The sequence below is a fragment of the Macaca mulatta genome, chromosome 13, assembly GCF_049350105.2.
Source record: "Macaca mulatta isolate MMU2019108-1 chromosome 13, T2T-MMU8v2.0, whole genome shotgun sequence".
NCBI lineage: Eukaryota > Metazoa > Chordata > Mammalia > Primates > Cercopithecidae > Macaca > Macaca mulatta.
The window spans coordinates 78,871,951-78,897,812 of NC_133418.1; the positions used below are offsets into that span (position 1 = coordinate 78,871,951).

Here is a 25,862-nt window from a genome sequence, read left to right on the forward strand (position 1 = left end):
ATCTTCAACACAAGCTCAGATGACCCAGGTGGAGGTCTGCTTGTGGACCCCCTGCTTCTTGACCCCTAGCCTACCTGGGTTTCAAGTGGTGCTTATTGTTTCAAAAAGTCTCTGACATCGCTGACCTTCTGGGTAAAGAAAGCTCACCACCTCCTACCCTGCTCCAACCTAGGGGTCTTGACCTGCTGACTAAATTCTCACAGGAGGACCCAGGTCTGTTCTAGTATAGAGACAGCAACACACACACCTGCAGAAGTATGGCAATCGCTATTTGGTGCTGCCATCATAGGCAAGTTTTTGTTCCACTTCATACTTTCACAGTGTTGAGAATGTTCTACTATTTTTATAAGCAAGAACAAAAATGTGATCACCAAAAACCAAATCTATTCAGTAGCCCTTACTTGCTTTAAACTTACCTACAAAAACTCAATCCAGAAACATCAACCCTGGGCATCGTAGGACACAGGATGCAGGTTCTTTTTGTAAAAGAGCATCCTGAACTCCTTTCACAGGATTCGCCATGGAATACATTTGAATAGTAAGCCCATCCCCTAATGCATTTAAGATGCAATTTGATTTACAAATCTCTCAAATTGACTAGTTGTTTTCATCCTGGGAAACTATTTTCAGTTAAAATGATGATGGAACCAATCTAATTTTCTCAAAGGAACACTTATGATGGTGGTTACAGTCCTCCCTAAGAGCCTTATTTCTCAACTTTTTATAGAAATGACTAGCAATGAAACCAAACGTTCTAAACTGTGTTGACATCAATTCAATAGGGCAATATAGCAACCAATTAATTTTACTCCATTCATTTTAAAGCTCTCTCAGCGGGGTGCCCTGATACCTGGGGGGAAGCTGTTTAAAGTTGCTGGGGGTGTGCAGGGGGAGCCTCAGGCACAGGCTAGGCAGACAGCCGAGGATAACTCCTGTAAGTCAGAGTTCTAAGTCCAACTTCCTCCAGGGTTTCTATTACCGTTGTCCCAAAGGAGCATCTGCACTGCCTTTAAAGTCAGATTTGATGTCAGATATGGAAAAACAGAAGGTCACAGGAGGGAAAGAACATGGGTAAACTTCATGCTTCAAGTGAGGCTTGTGTGCAAAGCTACAAAGCAGTTGATATGAGAAAGGGGTTGGAGCCTGTGGCTAGTGAAAACACCCCAATTCCACATTCCTCTGGGCAGGAAAGCCACGGGTCAGGCCAGAGTATCCTCAGTTCTGTCACCCACAGGTGGAGAAGAAAGTGGCCTATAGGATGTGAAAAGGGGAGCTACTAGGACCCTCAGTCCCCAGGAACCTCCCTACTGGGGCCTGGAGTCCACCACCAGAAAGGGATCCCTTCAGCATTTCCATCTGCTACGAAAGGTCTTTTCCAAAATGTAGCTCCCATATATGTATGAACTTAATTCCTTTGTCCCACTGGTCTATATGTCTGTTTTTATGCCAGTACCACACTGTTTTAATTGCTGACGTTTTGTGATATATTTTGAAATCAGGAAATGTGATGCCTCCATCTTTGTTCTTTTCACTCAAAATTGCTTTGACTGTTCAGTCTTTCATGGTTCCATACAACTTTTAGGATTTTTTTTTTCTGTTTTTATTGAAAACACCTTTGAGAATTTGATGGGACGCATATTAAATTTGCGGTCACTTTCAAAAAAACATTAATTCCTGTATGGACATTTTAACAAACCCTAATTCTTCCAAGCCAAGAAGAGTCAACAAGATCAACAACTCTTGTTGATCTTCAACAAGAGTGCCAAGAATATACAATGGAAAAAGGATATTCTCTTCAATAAATGATGTTGGGAAAACTGAACATCCACATGCAAAAGAATGAAACTGGATCCTTATCTTTTACCATACACAAAAATCACCTAAATGTGGATTGAATACTTAAATGTAAGCCCTGAAACCATAAAGCTCCTAGAAGAAAACATAGTGAAAACTTTCTTGACATTGGTCTTGGCAATGATTTCTTAGATATGACACCAAAAAGGCAACAAAAGCAAAAATAAGCAAGTTGGACTACATCAAACTAAAATGCTTCTGCACAGCAAAGGAAACAATTGACAGAATAAAAAGGCAACTTGCAGAATGGAAAAAAATCATTTGCAAACCATATATTTGAGAAATATATGATATCCAAAATACCTAAGAAACTCCCACAACTCAATGGCAAAAACAAACAATCCAATTTAAAAACGGGCAAAAGAACTGAGTAGATTTTTCTCTAAAGAAGACATACAAATGGCCAACAGGTATACAGGTATTTAAAAAGATGTTCTACATCACTAATCATCAGGGAAATGCAAATTGAAGCTACAATGAGATGTCACTTCACACCTATTAAGATGGCTATTTTATATATAAATAAACATATATATATATATATATAAAAGATAAGTGTTAGCAAGGCTGTGGAGAAAAGCGAATGCTTGTTCACTGCTGATGGGAATGTAAAATTGTACAGCCACTATGGGAAACAGTATGGAGGTTCCTTAAGAAACGAAAAACAGAACTACCATTTGATGCAGCAATTTCACTTCTACAAATCCAAAGGAATGAAAATAAGGACCTTGAAGAGTCCTCATGCATCTGCACTCCCACATTCACTGCAGCATCATTCACAATAGCCAAGACATGGAAGCAACCTAAATGCCCATCTATGGATGAATGGTTAAAAAAAATATACGGTGTATTCATCACGTACACACAAAAGAAAACACAAGGCAGAAAGGTATGTTCCAAATATTTAGAAAACATTAACATTGGTCATTCATTGACACTGGTGGAATTACAGGTGATTTTTACTTTTCTCCTTGTGCTTCTTTGTATTTTCTAAAAAGAATCTCTATTGCTATTTTTAAAAAGATACAACAAACAATGAGAAACCATAATTCAAAAGAGATTGTCTTCTCAAATAAATGACTTACACTAAGGCGCAGTGTTCTACTGTCTTCAACCCTAGTTACACAGATGACTAAGTAAAAGCCAAAGAGAGCCACCTGATACTTTTATGAAGTGTAAGGCTAAAGGAAAGCTGAAGCAGAGTTCTATGTCCTTAGCATAGCTTTCTTCCTTGATGTAAATAAAATGCTTTGTTACAATTTCTAAAAAAAAGAAAAAAAAAAAGAAAATATGGTGTATTCATGCAATCGAATGTTACTCAGCCACAGAAAAGAAGGAAATCCTGCCATTTGGGGCAACATGCATGGGAGGATATTGGCTAAGTGAAATAAGTCAATGGTAGGACAAATACTACATGATACCACTTATATGAGGAATCGAACGTGGTTGAACTCATAGAAGCAGAGAGCAGAATGGTGGTTGCCAGGGGCTGGGAGAAAGGAGGAATCGGGGAGATTTTAGCAAAGAGCACCAAGTTCCAGTTATGCAAGATGAATAAGTCCTAGAGATTGTGCAGCTTTGTGCCTATAGTTAACATACTGTATTGTATACTTAATTTGCTAAAAGGATAGATCTTAGGTTAAATGTTATCACAAAAAAATAAATAAAATGCAACTCTCATAGTAGAGGTAATATGTATGTGTCTGATGTATAAAATAATAGATCCACAAACGTATGTATATGTGTATGTACATATAGTATGTATACTTTATATTATATATTGATCCATAATATAGTATATATAATATGTATGATACATACATATATAGTTTTGCTGAACTATTTGAAGGTTATAGATGTAGTTCTTCACTCTTAAATACTTCAGTCTTTATCTCCTAAGAACAAAGACATTCAGCTACATAATCACAATAACAGAGTCAAGAAATTTAACATTGATATGGCATTATCTAATATATAGGTCGTATTTGAATTTTCCCAATTGTTTCCCAAGTGTCCTTTGTAGTTTCTAATTTTCATCCAGGAGTTACCTAAAGCTCATGCCTTGCATTTGGTTGCCATATCTTATTAATCTTAGTCTAGAACAGTTTCCTTTACTGTTCTAGATATATAAATGTATCCTTTTGATGATACAAGACCACCACAAAGGCCTATGGATCAACAAATTGAAATATATACATCAAGATCCCCGTAGATAACGGCTTAAATGACACAAACGTAAAATTTTCATAAGATATTTACTATAATCAGGAATTTTAAAATGCAAAGCAGAACAGTTTTGGCATACCACTGACATACCATTTAATACCTAAAAAAGTAACCAATTTGTTTTAAAATTATTTTCCATTATTGGCAAGTCTACTATGAAACTGACTTATTCATTCACTGCTAGAGGCAATGCCAGTTGGCAAAATGTTTTCAGAAAGCAGTATCACAAGACACAGAGACCACACAGGAAACGCCTCAAAGAGATTCACATCCTTTGATTTGGCAACTCCTTAGGAATTAACTCTAAGTCAATAATTAAACAAACTAAAAACCATATCCTTATAGATGTTTCCCTTTGCATATCTATATTAGCCAACAAACAGAAATGACTTGACTGTCTACTATTAGGCAAATGGTCTGATAAATTACATTACATTGACAGCAACTTTAAAAGGGTGAGGAAAGACCACAGAAACCTGGAGAAATGTGATGTAATATTGTGAAAAAAGAATGAACAATAATACACCTCTATGTCAAGCAAATTTGCAGGCTGAAGATAAGAACGGTGCTCCACTAGGATGATGGGATTAGATAGGTTGACATTTGAAAAAGTGTTCTCTAATGCTCTTTAATGACTTTTTAAAGCTTTCACTTGCCTAAAAAGCGTTAGGTAATGAGGTGTTCCATCATGCTGCAGGAGTGGGGGGCTGCTTGGCACAAACAGGAGGTGAGGGAACTGCAGCTTTCCGTGGAGAAGGGGAAAGAAGACGGAAACCACCAGCTTCCCAGCTGCCTGTGCTTCTGGACTGAGTAAACGCCGGGCCCGCTGCACACCAGAGTTACTGGACCCATCCCCCTTCACCTCTGAACTGCTCCAAAAGATGCTGGCATGCTCAAACACAGTGACAGTTCATTTGCCGTGACCTCTGAGGCAACACCAAGGTTGGCTGACCTCCCAGAGGACCCATTTGGTTCTTTGGAGGTCCCTTGTTTTATGCCTGCATCTGCCTCACTGCAGAAGGGGTGAACTTGAGTCAAGGAAAGGCCAAGACAAAGCTGGATAACTTTTGGGAAGCTTTCTGTGGAAATGCAGAACTTGGCTGTGCAGATGTAACAAGAATTCACAAAGGCATAAGGCTAAGCAGGGACGTCCTCTGAAGCAGCTTCAAGACCCACAGTAACCCCAACCTCCAACAACATTCCAGGGATGGTTTCTCCTTGATTCAATTAGGCTATGAATTTCAAACTCCAGAAGCTTTTATATCAATGAACATTTTACGGCCCCAGTGCACAGGATAATCTCTCACAGGCTGTAGGCAGGTGGCAAGAACAGCAAAAAGGGGTCTGTACTGTGCAGTTCTTCTGTTTGTCTAACTTCACCTGGCCCCTTTTCCTTGGGGGTGAGACTTCTCAGTCTGCACCAGAGGAACACTCAGGGACTCAGGGAGAGACAGCCCCTGGTGCCAAACCCTAGACCACATTTTCTGGCCAGTCTGGTCACTGAAGTTTTCACTGTTCCACTGTCCTTTCTCTTACCCACCACATCTCCTCCCACACAAAAAACAAGCTGGAAAAACTGAACACCCTCTTCATGTGGGGTCATGGGCACCCACAACCTCAGTGTTCTTAGGATGCCTTTCAGTTTAGGAATAGTCAGCAGAGAATTTCTTTAAAAAAAAACAAAACTTTTTTTTTTATTTCAATAGCTTTGGGGTACAAATGGTTTTTGGTTATGCAGATGAATGATATGGTGGTGAAGTCTAAGATTTTAGTGCACCTGTCACCTGAGTAGTGTACATTGAACCCAATAGGTAGTTTCTCATCAGCACCTCCCTCCCATCCTTCCCCTTCTGAGTCTCCAATGTCCATTATACCACTTGTACACCTTTGCATACCCTTAGCTTAGCTCCTACTTTTAAGTGAGAACGTGCAGTCTTTGGTTTTCAATTCCTGAGTTACTTCACTTAGAATAATGTCCCCCAAGTCCATCCAAGTTGCTACATAAGACATGATTTCATTCTTGATTATGGCTGAGTAGTATTCCATGGTATGTATGTTATGTATGTGTGTGTGTGTGTGTGTGTGTATCATTTTCTTTATCCACTCATTGGCTAGTGAGCACTCAGATTGATTCCATATCTCTGCAGTTGTGAATCTCTAACAGTGAATTTCTAACACACACCGACGTATGCCTGGATGCCAGCAATCCCTTCTAGAGTGCATGGAGCAAGAACTGCCAAGAACAAGGGTCAACCTTGCCTGGGCCAGACTTGCCGACATGCATGATCTTGGGGCACCACTGTCATTCCTCACTGCAGGACAGTCCCCTACCCTTTGTGTTCAGGGCACACAGGGATCTTTCCCTAGGCAGGTGCGTTGTGGGATCTTCTTTCTTTTCTCTGAGCTCTCTCTTTTGACCTCCCCTTTCTGCCAGTATGGTTGAATGAGGTGTTAGCAGACTGGACAAATTTTGTTCTTTCCCAAAACCTGCCTAATATCCTTGAGCAAGTCATTTAATCTCTTTGAGCCACTGTTTTCCTATGTTATCTATCAGGAGAGGGGCAATTCCATGGCTCAACCCAAACCTCAAGTTGAGTGGAGCAGCACAGACCCATGTTGGATCCTGAGGCAAAAGGAAAAAAAGAAAAAAGTGAGTCATCCTGACTGTATCTTTACTTCAAATTTTGTTATTTCCTTCATTAATCTGATTTTCTAAACTACTACATTATAATATTATTTATCTTGATTTCTGAGACTTGGGGCAGCCCTAAATTCTGCTTGCACCACAGTCCTGACCTTGACTATAATGGTTGATAAAGGCCCACGTGAAGTTCTCCTTCCTAAGCACTCCAGGCTTCACAAAGGTGGTGGGAGGGTGGCTCCTGTTTGCCCTTCTCTCCCTCTGCTGGTCTACTGTGGGGTGGTAGGTAGGCTTCCAGGACCTCCTTCACCCCAGGGGACACTCCAGGATGGCCCCCAAAATCGATAGTGTAAGGACCAGAAGTGACAGAGAAAAAATACTGCCAAAAATGTGATTGGTTCAGATGGTGACTGTTGAATTTCGCCTGGCATCTAGCACATGCTGAAGGGAGGGTTTTCTCCTCCTATGACCATGGCAGTGGGGTTTGGAGCCGGCTCTGGATCCTGTAGTACACACCACTCCACATCTGGGGACTACACATAGTAGCCTGAAATGGCCACCGTGGGGGCCTTTACAGGAAAATCAACAAACGCTACAAATCAGGACTTCCTTGGGGAGGTTGTTGTTAAGCATTTACCACCAGCACACTCCTGGCCCTGAGGAGATCAGACGTATACAGCCATGGTTCAGGTTCTTTCTCTTTTATCTTTCCAAAAACAGGCTGTATCCACCAACGCCATGGCTTTAGTTATCCAATACTGACTTCCAGAAACCTTGTATCTCTCTGTCTCCCTGGAGCCAACAATGCCTCACTGAGGAAGAACGACAGCCTCAGCCCTGACCCTGCAGAACCTGTTCTGATGCTCCCTTGTGGCCCCCACCCTGCTGGGGTTCAGCTACCCCCAGATGTTACATACCTGCCACTGTAAGAGGGAGTGTCTGCCTTATCTCTCCCACACCCCATCCCATAAGGCTTTAGGACAGCTCACTCCATCTCCAGACTGGGAAAACTGTCAGGAAGACTGGGCTGGGCGAGGAACACTGACTTAGCTCTAGAACAAAATCAGAAACGGGACGAGATTGAGGAAAAGCCTGGGTTTGGGGTGCGGGGCAGCTCATCGGGAGGCTTTTCTTGGAATCCAGGTGGAGTGATTCCAGTCTTCAAGATAATTTTACAACACAAAGAAAGCAATTCAACTGTCCTGGTATTTTGGTCTAAATAACTGTCAAACCCTGGATATTCAGAAGCCGAAAGATGCCAGCTAGCATTTATGCGGCCCCTGCCAGATGCTGAGCATGATTCTAAGCACCTTAAGTGTATGAGGTACTACTATCTGACACACACGAGATAGTGTCCCACATGCGTGCAAGGTAGTAGCTCACACGTGTGACAGAGCATCACACACATGTGTGAGATGGTATCTCATACACACATGCATGAGAGCATCACAGGCACCCGCGGTGATGTTAAGCATCTATGAAGTATCAATATTAAATATTCATGCAATATGTAAGCATCTTACATATTTCCTCTAATGTCACAGGCATTACTTTTGGCTCAAAGAGGTTAAATAACTGTCTTGTGAAAGGCCATGCAGCCAACAGTAAAGGTCAGTTTGGGATTTCCCACCCTGGCCCAGCCATCCACATCTTCCAAGGATGGCGAAATAGCCTAGTCCCACTTGCACCAACTGTGTGTGTAGAAGGTTCCTGTCAGCTGCTGATCACCCACCTCCCCACACATCTGCCCTTGCTTTCACCTAGAGACTTAGAAAAGAAAGCTGAGGGGGACTGATTAAGTCATGGCACACCCACATAATGGAACTTAATGCAGCGGTTTAACAAAGTAGCTATGCCAAGCCCACCAAGAAAGTAAGCAGAAAAAGAAAACTAAGAAACACATTGATAGTGTGTATTTATTTGTATAAAATGAGAAAAAAAAAGAGAATATACTCAAACACATATAAGCAAGACTGCGGATGGAAAATTTCTGAAAGGGTATATAATAAGCTATTCATCCTAAAAATGTTTATCATGTGGACACTGGATTCCAGGCAATGTTCTAGGCACAAAGCGATAACCCATGGCTACTCTCTCAATTTTTGTTCTCAGAAATTCTGGATCTGGTCCTTAATAGACAGGTCTCTGCTAACAAAGCAAGGAATTGCCATGATAGTCCAGATTACAGTGGTCATGACTGGGAGGTGCTCCTCACAGAAGCTAGTCTGCAACCTTCCCCTCTCAATCTCTGGGCAGCCTACTGAATTTTCTGTTTCAATAATGCTCTGTTTTGACTTTATAAATTTACTGGTAAATATGCAAGGTCAATGGAAAGAAAACAAACCAAACAAAACCAGGTACTAAAAATCAAAGCAGCCGCGCCTTTTATTTTGTAATTTTCCATAGAAAAATAGATGATAATGTTTGCAAGTGAAATAAATACTTCATGACAGTGAGTTTTAAATATTGTGTAAATATTTATGCGATGTCAAAGAATATGTTCTACATGTGTACTCCCACAATGCATTAAAGAAAATTTGTTCAAAACAGGAAAGAGGAAACAGCAACTAATTCCCTCAGAGAGATTATTCGATGCTATCTGTATCTTCCCAGAGAGGCACACAATAAGAATCAGAAACATCTGAAAGGAGAGGTTTGGGATTGCCTGCATGTTTTATTCTGCATGTAATCTAATCAGAAGAGAACCGGTGGCATTTCAAGATTAACGTCTCAAGTTTAACATGAACCGTTGTTTCTTCTTCCTCTTGACTTTCTGAAGGATCTTTGCTGTGTTCATGGCAGGACTTATGCTCTGTCCAGGTATGAAAACAAAACTGCAGCTAGTGTTCACTATATAGGAAAAAAAAAAAAGTGAAAACCTCAGACCTTGATATGGTAGGCACAGCAGCACTAGGGTAAACTGAGGCAAAACATGGTGATTGACAGCGGGAGAAAAGAAGATGCCAAACTCCAATCTCACTGCCCCATGGTTTCTGATGCCAAGCACACTGTGTTGAACACGAAGAAGCACTGAGGAGCAGTGATTTCACTTAAGCAGGAAGCCTGCTAGCCTCTAGTCTATATTCATTCATTCATTCGCCCATTCATTCATTCCCTCCTACATCCATTTACAGTTATATATTAGAGTTATGGTGGAACTTTACTGCGTGCCTCTGGTACCCAGGAAAAATTACTACTTCCAGGAGGAAACCACAGAGCAAAATCCCCCCAGGCAGACCTGCTGAAAGCTCAAAGAGTGCTCCCAGCCTGGGAAATCTGCCAAGTGGGGCACCAGCCAAGGGTGGGACCAGAATCCCTGTTGGTGCCAGTGATGATCTGAGATGAATCACAGGAAACTGAGCAATTGCTGCATTATCGGGCACCTGAGCACAATGGAGCTCACGTTCCATGAGGCCAGGTTCTGGTCACTGTTCATGCTTCTAAAATGCTGTATTAAAACAGGCCAGTGGACAAGTCTAAAAGTCTTAGTAGGATCTCTGCCCATCCCCAGGTGCTGGTTGGTGAACATGGAAAGGGTGTGAATTTGCCAAGTGGAGTGGGACATTCCTCCCTCAAACAAATAACAAGTCTTTTAACGCCATAGGCACTGCAGCCCTAAGGGCTATGGGGTTATTTATTGAAAAACCCACACCCTTCCAGTGCTGTTGGTAGCAGCCATTCCACATCACCCAGTCAGTGGCAGGCCACATTCCATGAGAGTAAAGCAAAGTGACCTCAAGATCACACCCTTCGACGTCACAAGGCTCCCAGCTACCTCACCTTGGGCTCCACAGAGCTTCTCAAAGGAACGTGCCTGCACAATTTCCCAGACTACCACAGTGAGCCAACTTTTTAGTTTCTCAAACTCCTTCTTTACTAAGGCAGTTTTGAGCACTTGCTAATTTTAAAGTCAGAATTAAAAAGAAAAAGAATGGTCTTTCCCAAGAGATCTGGAGTCCCGGCAGGACTCCCAGAACGCTGACCAGGTGGGTATTCTGATTAGATGACCTGGGAAGGAAGAAGAATTTCAAGGAGTCTGAAAATAAAATGGAGATAAAAGGCAATGAAAGAATGGTAAGGCAAAGGAAATGGAGAAAGAGGATAAAAAGAGGTTAAGGTGGCTGAGTGCGGTAGTTCATGCCTGTAATCTCAGTACTTCCGGAGGCCGAGGTGGGAGGATCACCTGAGGTCAGGAGTTCTAGACCAGCCTGGCCAACATGGCAAAACCCTGTCTCTAATAATAAAAATACAAAAATTAGCCAGGTGTGGTGGCATACACCTGTAATCCCGGCTACTCGGGAGGCTGAGGCAGGAGAATTGCTTGAACCCAGGAGGCAGAGGTTGCAGTGAGCCGAGATTGTGCCACCACACTCCACCTTGGGCAACAGAGCGAGACTCAGTCTAAGAAAAAAAATAAATAAAAACAAGTAAAGATGATTATTATGCCACCCAGTCTGAGCTGGTAAATACCTAAATGAACCCACATCTTCCCAGAAAGCAGAGGGACTCATTTTATATAACACAATCTACTCTCCCTGGTTTTTTGGTTCCTTCTGATCAGGAAATGAGCTTGCCTTCCTTCCACCCTCCCTTCTATTGACCCAGGCCCATCTAGTCCCCATGGCAGGGCACTGGGAGATAGACCTCCCTTAGGAAGCTTCAGATAGGTGAACAAGCCCCAAGTCTTTCCATAGAAACAGCTATAATGGCCACAGCTCTTGTGGAGCTTATATCTTTTCCTTTGGCTTCAAAAACCTGCTTCAATTAAACTTTTTCTTACCAGTTTTTATGTTCCACTGAGACTGACCAAAACTCTGCACACGGAGAGAGGGATGAGAAGGTCAAAAGCAATAATGCTTTTCATAACTGAAAGCATCCCAGAATCTAACTCATGCTCCTTCAGGGCTCATGAGCTCTGACACGCACATGCACACTGTGCCTCTCCCTGACACCCCCGCTGCTGGCACTTCTCCCAAGCCAGGGGACATCATAATCCAGGAAATTTGCCAGATTCCCAGTTATTCAGGCCTTAGGGCTTGACAGCTCCTCTCTCCCCCTGAGCTGTCTTCTCTAGTGATACGAGAACACTGGGAAGAGTCACTGTGTGAGGAAAAAAGTCTATTTCTAATAGCTCTGCAACCAACAGAAACATCAGCTAAATGCTGAGCTGCATATCTATAAACTTCCATTTGGAGAACATGAAAACTGCCAAGAGGGGAATAAAAAGGAGGGTGGGGTGGTGGGCGTTTTCAGTTTAATGAACCTGAGAAAAAATTCTGAGGCCACAGATGCTTAAGGGAGATCCATTTAGCTCAGTTCTTGGTGCTAATGAAGTAAAAGTAGAGGCCAAATTCCTCACATGCGTGAGTTATCTTTGTCTAGAAGGTAAATATGATTGGCCACAGGCCCTGACTTAAATCTCAGCCAGACTTTTTATAGATATATATTCTTTAGGGCCCTGAGGGGAAAGTAGGAATGGTTCCCTATTACCCAACTTCTTTCCTAAAATTCACCTTCCATCCTACACCTTGCTGACCTCAGGAAAGCCCAATAGTTGTGTCTTTACCTAAAGTGTCACATTCCTAATCCAAAAATCTAAGCCCTGCAGATGGTAGTCACGCACCTGCCTTTTCAGAAGGTTTTGGTTTAAGCAGTACCTGGGAATAGGTAGCAAAGGCGAGGCTGGGGGTTGAGGTCTACCAGAGTTTTAAGAATCCCTGGTAGCCGGGCACGGTGGTTCACGCCTGTAATCCCAGCACTTTGGGAGGCCGAGGCAGGTGGATCACCTGAGGTCGGGAGTTCGAGACCAGCCTGACCAACATGGAGAAACCCTGTCTTTACTAAAAATACAAAATTAGCCAGGCGTAGTGGCATATGCCTGTAATCCCAGCTACTCAGGAGGCTGAGGCACGAGAATCGCTTGAACCCGGGGGGCGGAGGTTGCAGTGAGCCAAGATCGCACCATTGCACTTCAGCCCAGGCAACAAAAGTGAAATTCTGTCTCAAAAAAAAAAAAAAAAAAAAGGTTCCCTGGCAATGGAGTAGCACTACCCTGGCCAAGGCAGGCTGCTACACCTCTGAAATGCTAGCAAGCCTGGCTCCTCAGCTAAAGCTGCTCCTGAACTCAAAGTCTAAATGGGGCCTCTGCCTGTCCCCGGGTGCTAGTTGGTGAACATGGAAAGGGTGTGAATGTGCCAAGCGAAATGGGACATTCCCCCTCAAACAAATAGCAAGCCTTTTAGTGCCATAGGCACTGCAACCCTAAAGGCTATGGGGTTATAGACACCGACTCATGGAAACTGAATGAGACAATAAATCTTGACTACTATCTTAAGCTGCTACATTTGGGATAACTTGTTATATAGTAGTAAATACTTAATTCAAGAGGTAATAGGTAAACCAGCAGGAGAAAGTTAGGGTAAACTTTGGAAGGAAAAATGTTTTTAACTCTGAGACCTGTGCATTTGCTCAACCAAGATTTGCGGGGGAGAAAAAGGAGGTGGGTATTGTGACTACTCTACTCGGTGTTACACATTCCTGCCTATGGAGAGAAGCAGAGGAAGGATCAATGCTATGATAGGTCAGCTTATATTAAAGTCACTATCACATGGAAACCACGGCCTGTGTAAAAACGAGTCATGCTGACCTAGCTCCTGAGAGCTGGGAATTCAGAGACACTGATCAAGTCCTGGGATCCTAAAAAATAAAGTGATCCCTCTTGCTTCCAGCCCCTCTGTGTTCACTTTACTCCTCAGAGCGAGGCTTTCAACCCTGTTGAAACAGAAAGCCTCTGGGAGGGCTGTTATAAGTTCAACATAGCTGAATCTCAGATACTTTTTGGAGAGGTTGTGCTGGGCAGGTAGGAAAACTGTGGGGCAGAAAGGATTGTAGGAACTGCAAGGAGAGTGAGTAGGAGCTAAATTTGGGGAATTTTGCAGTCAAAGGCCGATGGGTACTTGGCATCTCTAAAGCAAAAGATAAAATATATTAAAAACGGAATGTTAGAAATAATAGGCACCATTTACAGCAGGGGTCCCCAGTCCCCAGGGGACCACAGTACTGGTCTGTGGCCTGTTAGGAACCCGACCGCACAGCAGGAGATGATTGTGGGTGAGCAAGCGTTACTGCCTGAGCTCCACCTCCTGTCAGACCAGCAGCGGCATCAGATTCTCTTAGGAGCAGGAACCCTACTGTGAACTGCACATGTGGAGGATCTAGGTTGGGGGCCCCTTATGAGAATCTAATGTCCTTCCCCTTCTGCCCCCGACACCGCTCCCTGCCCATCAGTGGAAAAACTGTCTTCCATGAAACCAGTCCCTGGTACCAAAAGGTTGGGGACTACTGATTTATGGCATAGCAGGTGATTAAACCGTATTTTCTCTATTTCTTGAAAGGATTCTACACGATTGGTACCACTACCTCCACCACACAATGAGGAAACCGGTGCTAAGAAAATCCAAGTGACTCACCCAGGCGTACATAGTTATTAAGTGGTAGAGTTTGATTTGGTCCCAAGGCCAGTCTGGTTCCAAAGTTCATGTCTTTTCCACCATACCACACATATTAAAAAATATGAAATGGAGGGTTTTTTCTCCCCTCTTCATCCCAGAAAACAAGCATTCTGTTTGTATTTCTCTAACAGGTAGTTTAAAGATTTTTAAAGTGAACTTTCCTTCCCAAATGCTGTAAATGAAAAAATGATGTGAAAAAGGATTAGCAGATAGGAAGAGGAGAGGCCAACTTCTTTTAAATGTATATGGGATCTGATAAGAAGTTATGAAAGTTTTTTTGAAACCAGACTGCTGGGAAAAAAAAAAAACCCGGAAAATTAAAACTCATGTAGACAACTCCCTCTCACACCACAACTCACATGCCAGGGAGCACAAGGAGGCGACAGAGAGAAGACCAGAGGTCCCACTTTAGCTCATTTGTATGGACCCTTGCTCCCTTGCTGTTTCACGCAGAATTTTGAAAGGTAAGAGGGTAAGTTAGGTGATTCTGGAGCAAATATAATCATCACACAGTCATTAACCTCTGGGAACAAAAAGTTTGTATCTGCTTGAGCCAAGCAAGGAAGAAAGTTTCAGATCAAAGTGTTCCCTAAATCTGATCTGAGCCATCCTGTGCCCAGTAGGGACATCTAGCCAGGAAGAAAAAGTCTATTCTCTCTCCAGGTCAGTCCCCTCCTCAATACCGAGGCTACAAAGATTGAAATTAATGCTTCTGTTTTTTAAATAAACATGATCTTCTTTCTCTAAACACAGCAGTTAGCAAAGGCCCAGATCAAATCTATTTGGAAAGTCTGAAGTAAAAGGTTAAACTCTCATGCATCTGTGTGCATGTATGTGTTTAAGGCAGGAGAACTAAAATGAAGACATGACATTGTATCGTTTGTTCTTCCAAACCACCTGCCTGAGAAAAAGATTGCAGTGTGCAAAAAGGCATTACTCCTTCATTCTAGAGATGCCCTGGCCTCTCTGGCTAGCAGTCTGGCCCAAATAATTCCTTGGAAGTAAAGGTCTTCCTGCATCTACTGTCAAACAGGCAAGACCACCACAACGACCTTCCTCTTGCCCTGGGGAAGCACGGTGCATTTTAAAAGCTCAAAAGATATTATTCTCCCTATTTTCAGCTCACGAGAACTCCAGTTGATTTCTAGGTAAGAACTACCTGCAACTTAATTAGTCATTAACCAGAAGAACTTCAGGTTGACTCTTAACCTGTCAGTCTGAAATGTGCACCTGTTAGACCCCTAATGTGGCTCCGTCTGATGTTGATAGCTAGCCTGAAGACCTTTCTAGATATCAGAAAATGCCTCCTGCTCCTTAGGGGGGAAACACATTTCCTGTTGGAGTGTGATGGCTAAAGGATTCTATAAAAACAAAAATATGTTTTAAAGGCCAGAGGAGGGGAAAAATGGTGGTTCTCTCTTTCAGACAATAACCACAATCCCTTGACAAACCTGAATTAACACACAGAAGAACCTAAAACTCCCAGAGAACTAAAACTCACAGAGACAACTCCCTCTTACACCACAATATATATGCCAGGAAACAGAGGGGGTGTGTGAGAGGCCAGGGCATCTCAAGGGGGTGCTCCCTGGCAGGTGGATTGTGGTATGACAGGGAGTTGTCTTTATGAGTTTTCATTTTCTTTTCTTTTTTGAGATGGAGTCTTGCTGTGTTGGTCAGGCTGGAGTGCAGTGGTGCGATCTCAGCTCTCTGCAAGCTCTGCCTCCCGGGTTCACACCATTCTCCTGCCTCAGCCTTCCAAGTGGCTGGGACTACAGGTGCCCGCCACCATGCCCAGCTAATTTTTTGTATTTTTAGTAGAGACGGGTTTCACCATGTTAGCCAGGCTGGTCTCAAACCCCTGACCTCATGATCTGCCCACCTCAGCCTCCCAAAGTGCTGGGATTACAGGCGTGAGCCACCGTGCCTGGCCCAATTTTCTTTCTTTTTTTTTTCTTTTTTTTTTTTTTTTTTTTGCGAGCCTAATAGATTAGGTCTATTAATATAATACCATCACCATTTTCTTCTAAATGAACTAAATTCTGAGGTTCTCCTTAAAATAATGGTGAACTGAAATTTTGGCATGCATCAGAATTACCCAGAAGGCATGCTCAAACATATACTGCTGGACTTCACTTCTAGAATTGTTCACTCAGCAGGCCAGGTCTGGGAAGGAGTTGAGAACCACTTCTAACAAGTTTAGTGATGATGTGACCAGGACTACATTAAAAAACAAAAAAAAATAGAGACACAGTCTCGCTCTGTTGCCTAGGCTGGATCTAGTGCAGTGGCATAAACACAGCTCACTACAGCCTTGAACCTCTGGACTCAGACGATCATTCCACCTCAACCTCCCAAGTAGGTGGGACTACAGGAGTGTGCCATCATGCCCTGCCTGGGTGGGTCTTTATTTACAGAGATGGGGTCTTGCTATATTGCCCAGGCTGGTGTCAAACTCCTGGCCTCAAGCAATCTTTCCACCTTGGCCTCCCAAAGTGCTTCCAAATTCTAGGTATGAGCCACCATGCCTGGCTGCCACATTTAAGAACTATCTAGGTCTCATTATGTATCTTATCTGAACTGCCTAAAAGTGATCAACTTACTTATTCAAAAGTAATTAGAACACTGCTTAAGATGTAGAAAGCTGGAAAGACCGTCATTCCTATCATTACAACAAAAAACAAACACATAAGCAAATAGATCAACAGAATAGAGTCCAGAAACTAGTCCATATATGTGCATACAACTGATTTTCAAAAAAGGTGCAAAGGCAAGTCAATGGAGAAATGGCAGTCATTCAACAAGTGGTGCTCGGACAATAGAATGTCCGTGCATAAAAAATAAGGATAGACCCATATCTTCTACAAAAACAAACTTAAAATAGATCATGGACAAAAATGTAAAACCGAAACTATAAAACAGTGGAGGAAAACACAATCTTTGTAATGTTGGGTTTGGGTAAAGATTAACTATGACATTAAAAGCACAATTCATAAAAGATTGACAAATTGGAGTTTGTCAAAATTAATAACCTCTGCTGTTTGCAAGATGTTAAGAGAATGAAAAGACAAGTATCAACACGGGGAAAAAAAATTTGCAAATCACACATCTGGTAAAACACATGCAGAATATGTAAAGAACTCTCAGAACTCAATACTAAGAAAACAACTGAATAAAAAATGGGCTGAAGATGTGAACGATACCTTACCAAAAAAGGTATATGGTAATTAAACACATGAAAAGATGCTCAACATTAGTTTTGGAAAAAGGCAAATTAAAACGACAGTGAAATACCACTAGATATCTATTAGAATGCTAATGTTAAAAAATAATAAAATAAAATCTGAAAATTTCAAGTGCTGGTGAACATGCAATTTCACCATTGTGTCTTTCATGTATTGCTGGTCAGAATACAAAATGGTCCTGCCATTTTGGAAAACAGTTTGCAGGTTCTTTTTTTTTTTTTTTTTGAGACAGAGTCTTGCTCTGTTGCCCAGGCTGGAGTGTGTTGGTATGACCTTGGCTCACTGCAACGTCCGCCTCCCGGGTTCAAGCAGTTCTCTTGTCTTAGCCTCCTGAGTAGCTGGGACTACAGGTGCATGCCACCATGCCTGGCTAATATATATAAAATGTATATATAAATATATGTAATATATATTTATATATAAAATAACTATATGTATAATATATAGTTATTTATATATTTATATATTACATATATTTTTATATATATATTTTAGTAGAGATGGGGTTTCACTATATTGGTCAGGCTGGTCTTGAACTCCTCACCTCAGGTGATCCACCCACTTTGGCCTCCCAAACTGCTGGGATTATAGGCGTGAGCCACTGTGCCCAGCCTGCAGGTTCTTATAAAATCAAACACACACTTACCACACATAATCAAGTAATCTTACTTCCAGATATTCATTCAAATGAAATAAAAAGTTACGTTTACATAAAAACCTGTATGAAAATACTTATAGCAGCTTTATTTATAAGTACCCAAAACTAGAAGCAATCCAGACATCTCTCAATTGAGGAAAGGACAACCAAACAAATTGGTGTGTAGCTATAAAGTGGGGGGTTCTATTCTGCAACAAAAATGAATGAATTACAGACACAAGCAATGACATAAATAAATCTCAAATGCATCATGCTAAATGAAAAAAGCCAAACTCAAAAGGCTACACATATACTGCATGATTCCATTTAAACAACATTCTGGAAAAAGCACAGTCATAGGTACTGAAAAAACAGTGGTGATTACTGGGGGATGAGGGTGAACAAAGGGCTTGACTATGAAAAGGGAAAGATAATGGGAGAATTTGGGAGGTGATGAAACTATTCTATATTTTTATTGTGATAATCGTTATATGACTATGTAATTGTCAAAACTCAAAGAACTATATGCTAAAAAGGGTGAAGTTTACTGCACGTAAATGACATTTTTTTTTTTTTAAGTAGAGGGAAAAATTAGGGCACACCTACTATACCTGCAGCCCTGTGTCAGGAGCTACTAAAGATACAAAAATAACTCTGAGCACAATTTAGAATGAACATCTGCCTAAAGCATTTATTTATCTATTTGGGTGTTTGTTTTTGAGATGAGGGTCTCACTATGTTGTCCAGGCTGGCCTCAAACTCCAGGGCTCAAGCGATCCTTCTGCCTCAAACGCTGGAGTAGCTGGGACTACAGGTGAGTACCACCAGCCCGGCATGCCTGGAGCATGTAAATAGCCTATAACTAGGAATTCAGCTGAGCAGAAGAGACTAAACATAAGAGTTCAGAGAAAGCTGGGGCATCAGATATTAACAAGGTCCCCCGCACTGTCTGGTTCTACTTTTATGCTACGGGCCTTTCTTTCTTCCTCTCATGTTTTTATCACACCAACCAGGTCGGTCTCCTGGCAACCCCTCTCAGAGGCCAAGCTCATTCCTCCCTCCAAACTTCTCATCATACCCGTTCTTCCTAGGGCTTTCTGCCCTCTGGTCATCTAAATCCTTCCCATCCTTTGAGATCTAATTCTTCCATGAAACCTTTTGATATCAGGGCAGTTCACAGGGATCTTTTTCTTCTTTGAACTATCATCGTACTTAGAGTCTTTACTATTCAATTGGATATTCATCCATTAAACATTTAATTATATACTTTGAGTGCTTGATGGAGCGTTCATATTGTTTCCTCAGCTAGACTGCTAGTTACTTTAGGAACAGTAGCCCTTAAGATTTATTTTGCATGCTTCTCCCCAACCTCACCCCACACCCCCATTGCCTAGTTCTAATCATTATTAATTAAATGAAATACTAAAGTATTGACAATAGTAGGTAGGAGAAGCAATGTGGCACCACACACACTGTAATTCATCCACTTAACAGCTCAAAATCACTGTGTTTTATCTTGCATACATGATTAAAATGTATTTTTTTTTTTTTTTTTTTTGAGACGGGGTCTCGCTCTGTCACCCAGGCTGGAGTGCAGTGGCCGGATCTCAGCTCACTGCAAGCTCCGCCTCCCGGGTTCACGCCATTCTCCTGCCTCAGCCTCCTGAGTAGCTGGGACTACAGGCGCCCGCCACCTCGCCCGGCTAGTTTTTTGTATTTTTTAGTAGAGACGGGGTTTCACCGGGTTCGCCAGGATGGTCTCGATCTCCTGACCTTGTGATCCGCCCGTCTCGGCCTCCCAAAGTGCTGGGATTACAGGCTTGAGCCACCGCGCCCGGCCTAAAATGTATTTTCACAAAATAAAAGCTATCCTCGGTTCTAAACAGTTTAACAATCCCTAAAGGGAACACAACAGCATGCAATAAGTACGTGCATTTCTTGACAGTAATTGTTTCCTTGTATAAGATTCCTTTCATGATAGCACATTGAAATGAGGGTTCTCCCCCTTTTTTAAACACTAATCAAACAAATTCTGTACATTACTTTTCTCTTGTAGAAGTCTGGCCAAGCATCTTGAGTTAATATGGACCTTCTATGAACGTTTCCTATTTTCATGCATGCTTATGTTTAAATTAGATAGGCCAGTTTAATTAGTCTTTTAATCCTGCAGAACAATGATGCAAGACCATCATGCTGGGCTGATTTCATCCTATTCAGAGTCTCATGTCACACTTCATTACATGCTCCTTGCTTATTTTACAATAAAGGGTAAATGGATGATGCAATATTGATAAGGAACTTACAATCTGATCACAAGAAAATTGTCTGTTCTTCAGAGGTTTTCTACCTGGCCTGTAAATTCTTTTGACTCCCATATTTAGTGATAAGGAAGCCATTAGCTGTCATTTGGCTTGGGTATACAAACTTATTTCAATAATACATAGGCACATGTTTGTGAACAAGTTTGAGAACGTTTTCTTTGCCAAGATTCACTGGGGCCATACAAAGTCCCTGCGCACCTGAGGCCCCCTTCAAACTGGGAGCAGGACCAAGGAGATTTGTCTTATTCCAAGAACCGGCCAGTAGATTTATAGAAAATGGCATTTGAAAGTCTTTTTAAATTTTTTAATAGGGAAAGGCACTGGCACTAGATAAGATTGCAGTAGGGAGGGCAGTTTATGTTGTCTTAAGAAAATAGACAGTTTTGTGAATCCATTCACTTCCGTGAAAACTTGACTTCCTCTGCGCTTTACCTACATCAACTGGTAAATTAGGTCCAGGAGGTACACGAAAATAATTAGGACTATTATTGCACCACACAGGCTCTCAACTCTGCCTGCGCGTTAAACTCACTTGGAAAGTGCTGAGAAAGTCAGCTCCCGTGGCCCACCGCAGACAACTGAATCAGAATCTCTGTGGGGGGCGCCCAGGCACTGGTACTTTTCTTAAAGCTCACAAGGGGATTCTAATGTGCAGCCAGTGTTTAGAAGCAGTGACAACAAGAGTGGGTGGTAGTGCAATTAAAATGTAGGAGAGGCATCCAGGGACAACCGCATTGATCAAGCCGGTGACTTTCTGACTCAGCAGAGACACTGAATGAGTGTTTGGGGTTCAATGTCATTTTTTGGTTTTGGGCACAGCCCGTAGTTGGGTATTCCAGAAGAGGTGTTCTAGAGGAGGAGGAAAGGGAGTGGTAGCTGGCTTTTCAAGGAGAGGGAAGGGACGGGGAGAGAGAGGAAGGAGGATGTTCTATCCAAATCGAAAAGCATATGAAAAGTGCCCTGGGCAGGGAGTCCAGTAATGGAGAATCGTCTTGGCTCTGACATGTGTCACAACCAAATATGTGACCCATGGGTCGGTCATTTCTCTTGCCTTGGCCTCATCTTGCCCAAGATAAAATTACATGGGATGGTTCATGTTTTTCAAGTTCCTTCTGCTTCTGAGATCCTCTAGGTATGTTCCATCAAAATTACCGGGGCATTACACATGCATTTGCCTGGACCACCTGGCCATGGAGAAGGGTTTCAGAACTGTGTTCACCTCCCAGGTAATCCATGGCAAATGCTAAAACTTGAGAACAGATCTAGAGTTACTCCAGAATTACTACTATTTGAGAATTTCATTATCTCAAACACTGCTCAGTAATGTCAAGAAAGGCAACTGGCTTGACCTCCCTGTCCGTAAAATGAGATGTCAGGGTGAACTCAGCCTACCGCGTAAGACAAATCCTCATACTGTGATCTATAGTTTTATTTGGCTGCTGTGTTTTGTGCTGTTAATGTATAAGCTCCTTGAAAAGAGACACTGGTTGTCTAATAGAATTAGACAATTCTATTAGATGTCAATTGCTGTGACATGGCACATAATGGCCTAAACAAAGCACATTCAGCGTTCCTACTTGATCTATAAAAAGTTGTGTTCCTGGAAAGCTGCATGTCAATGGCCCTCCCATCAATCAAACCCAGTTTTAAATGTACAGTACATTAAGTGCTACATAAGGGAACCCTGTGGTGAGTGCTTTTGAAGAAGGACTACATTTTTTGGAAATGTTAATAATTACATCTTAATTCAACTGTTTGGTAAATCTAAACTTTTAACATAGCAATTTCAGCGTAAAATAGGGGTTGCTTTATGTTCCTTTAATTTGAACCCTTAACAAGGAAGCCTGAAGTATTTTGTAATAAATTCTGCGTGTAGTCCATGTTCCTTTAGAATGTATACTTGCAGCAAAAGGAGGGATGTTTTATTGGTTTAAACTTCAGGGTGCTTCTATGTGTTAAGACCGAGAGAGAGAGAGAGAGAGAGAGAGAGAGAGAGAGAGAGAAAGAGAACAAGAACAGAACAGCATAGTGATGACTTATGTATACTTGCGAGGCGCAGGGGCAGCATGGTGTAATGAAATGTGCATATCATTATAACTTGGGGGCCTGGGCCCTTTTGCCCACCACCACCTAGTTGGGTGAGTCCCTCTCCTTCTCTGGGGTTCAGTTGTTTATCTATGTGATGGAACAATCAGACTAGGTGATAGCGCTAACATTTCTAGGAGTCAGGCTCTTTTAAGAGTCTGAATCAGCCAGGCACAGTGGCTCACGCCAGTGATCCCAGCACTTTGGGAGGCCAAGGTGGTTGGATCACTTGAGGCCAGGAGTTTAAGACCAGCCTGGCCAACATGATGAAACTCTGTCTCTATTAAAAATGCAAAAGTTAGCTGGATGTGGTGGCACATGCCTATAATCCCAGCTACTCAGGAGGCAGAGGCACGAGAATAGCTTGAACCCAGGAGTTGGAGGTTGCAGTGAGCCAAGATGGCACCCCTGTGCTCCAGCCTGGGCGACACAGCAAGACTCCATCTCCAAAAAAAAAAAAAAAAAAGTATCTGAGAGTCTGGATCAACTGAGTTTGTCACATTTTACAGTCTTAAACCACTCACTAGTGCTTTGATCCGGCTTGGCACAAACTCAGAGGATGAGGTGTGGAAGAACCAGACTCACTGCATGTGGTTGTGTACAAAAGTGGTCAGCCTTTGCTACATTTGCCTCCAGCACAGAGTTGCACTGGCTCAGCTGGGGCCCTCATTTTGTGAGATGATGCACTGGTCCTAGGGAGAGCACCACCTTTAAACCTAAAGGCAGCAGAGCACATATCTTGTGGTTAACATCTAAGTGTGGCCCCAAGCCAAAAGGGCTGTCTTTCTGGGCCGAGAGAAACCTTGGCTCAGGTGTGGGGGCCGTAGACACAAACATACTGCCTAGTCTCAGTGAGGAAGTCAGAGTTAGGGAGGAATTATGAAAGCCCAAAGACTTGCAAGACAGAGAGACCTACCTGGGATGACAGTGACTGGAAACATGACTTCCTGGACAGACTATATGAAGCTGTTTCCTAGAGGACTGGCTTCCTCCTTAGAGCCTTAGGTTAAAGTCATCTAAAGCAGTGGTTCCCAATCTGGACTACTTACCAGAATCACCTGGGAAGCTAGTGAAGCCATAAACTCCAGGGGCACTCCCCAGTTCCACCAGGTGAAGCTTGAAAATCTGTAACTTTAATCAACGCCCCAGGAAATCTTTTGCAGCCAGAACAGCACCGGACAACATGCTAGTGTTTGAACACTGGCTTTACAGTGATGGTTTGGGCACTGAGCATTAGGCGGTGGGAAGGATTGTAGTGCCATTCACAGTCATGAGCGGGGATGCATAAGGACACTATTTGGGGCTTTTTGTCTAGGTGGCTGAGTGAACATGGTCTCAGATCGGGAGCCACCAAATGGGCAGAGGTTAAGTCAAAGAAATGAGGCTGTTGGTTCTAGGACTTCATTAGAAGAGCCTGTTATGAGAGGTCCTCTAGGAAAGCTGGTCCTCTAGGAACACCAGTCCTCCCTCTTGTCCACCAGCTGCTGCTGCTGTCCCCAAGCACTTCTCACCTTGAGCCAAAGGAAGTGTGAACAACAGACACTTGGCAGACACAAGGGTGGATCTGCACCCCGCCCCTTGATATCCATCTCTCGCTTTGCCCTCTGCGCGCTTGAAGTAATCTTTTTCACTCCATGGCTTATTAGACACCTGGCCTGGGGCGTCATCAAACCAGGCATCTTGTAATCCCTGGGGAAACTGGGGCACAGTTGAGAATAAACCCTGGTAATGACCTTGAAAGCTATTTTCTCCTCATCCAGCCAGAGTTCCTCATGCAAATGCGCTGTGACATCTTTATCTGCTATCCTCAAAATTAGAATGTGAGAAGCAGAAATAAATTAACTCAGTGTAACTGAAATTCTGCCAGAAAATTTCATTTAAAGCTTTTCACAAGAAGAAGTGGGAATAAAATGCATTCTCCTAAAGACCAGAGATTGGCTGATGTCCCATGATGGGGTAATAAATGGTCTGGTTTATAAAGGAGTGATCTCTTTCTACTCCTAGTGTTAAAACTAAGCATTCATTTTTGGTAAATATATTGATTTCACTAAAGGTAAAAACAACTTCACTGAAGACAGCTTCAGCCTTTGATCCAAATTTCATTTTTGCAGAAAACTATTTTGTTATGTTCCCAGGATACCAATTAGAGACATATTTTCTAAGGATTCATTTTAAGCCAGTGTTCTGCTTCATAACACTTAAAAAGAAATTAAAAACTTGAATAGATGTATAACCATTCTCATTAGTAATTCAAAAATTAATGCATTTTCAACTTAAATCCTAGTAGGTTTCTCACAGAAATTGAGAAGCTAATCCTAAAATTCACAGAAGAAAAATGGCCAAAAGAGCAACAAAAAAGTTGATAAGAATAAAGAATATTTGGACCGAGTTTTCTTTAAAAAACAAAGAGTGAAGCCTTCGCTCTCAAATATCAAAATTTCACAGTCAAAGCAATTAAAACATTGTGTATCAGGAGGACAGACCAAAGGAACAGAACAGAGATGAGAAACAGGTGGTTCAAGAGGGAAACCATGGACCAATCAAAATATGATCCTAGGTCCACGGTTGTCAAACCGGGGGAGAAAAAACTGTTAGACCCAGTGCAAAAAGCAAAATATAAAAACTTTTATTTAAAAAATAAACAGGAAAGCATTTGTGTCATTTAGATAGGGAAGGATTTATCAAACAGAATGCAAAAAGCAAATACCAACTATGATCATTAAAATGTAAGACTTCTGCACAGAAGACAACATAAATAATGACAAGACAAAGATACTGAGAAAAGATATTTGCAACATGTAGCAGACTCAGATTTAGTTCAATGTATATCAAAAACTCCTACTATCAAGGAAAAAAACCCAACCATCAAAAAGAGAAATAAGCAAAATAAATGAACAATTCATTGGCCAATAATCCTAAAATAATATTTTAAAGGTAATGAGGGCAATGCAAATTAAAACAATGGGATGCCACATCATATTTATTAGTTGACAAAAATTAAAATCTGACATTAAAGTGTTAGTAAGGATGTAAACCAACTCTTGCATACTGCTGGTGGGGATGTAAGCTAATGTAACCATGTTGATAAGCAATCACACAATGTCAACTGAACTGAGGATGTGCATATTCTACAACCCAGCAGGTCCTTCCTCAGTATACATGTATATATCTTAGAGATATCTGCACACTTATACCCAAAGAGACACACGCAATGATGTTCGCTAGAACACTGTTTGTGGTCATAAAAAACTGAAAACAACTTAAATGTCCACTAACAAATGAATAGGTAAAAACTGTGATACTGTATTGTCATATGAGGAATAGCATAGAGAAGTTAAGATG

At 42.0% G+C, this 25,862-nt stretch overlaps 1 protein-coding gene across 3 annotated transcripts in view; it reads right to left on the reverse strand.

The window, feature by feature from the left end:
* Window positions 1–25,862, reverse strand: part of PRKCE (protein kinase C epsilon) — a 538,158-nt gene that overhangs the window by 215,794 nt on the left and 296,502 nt on the right.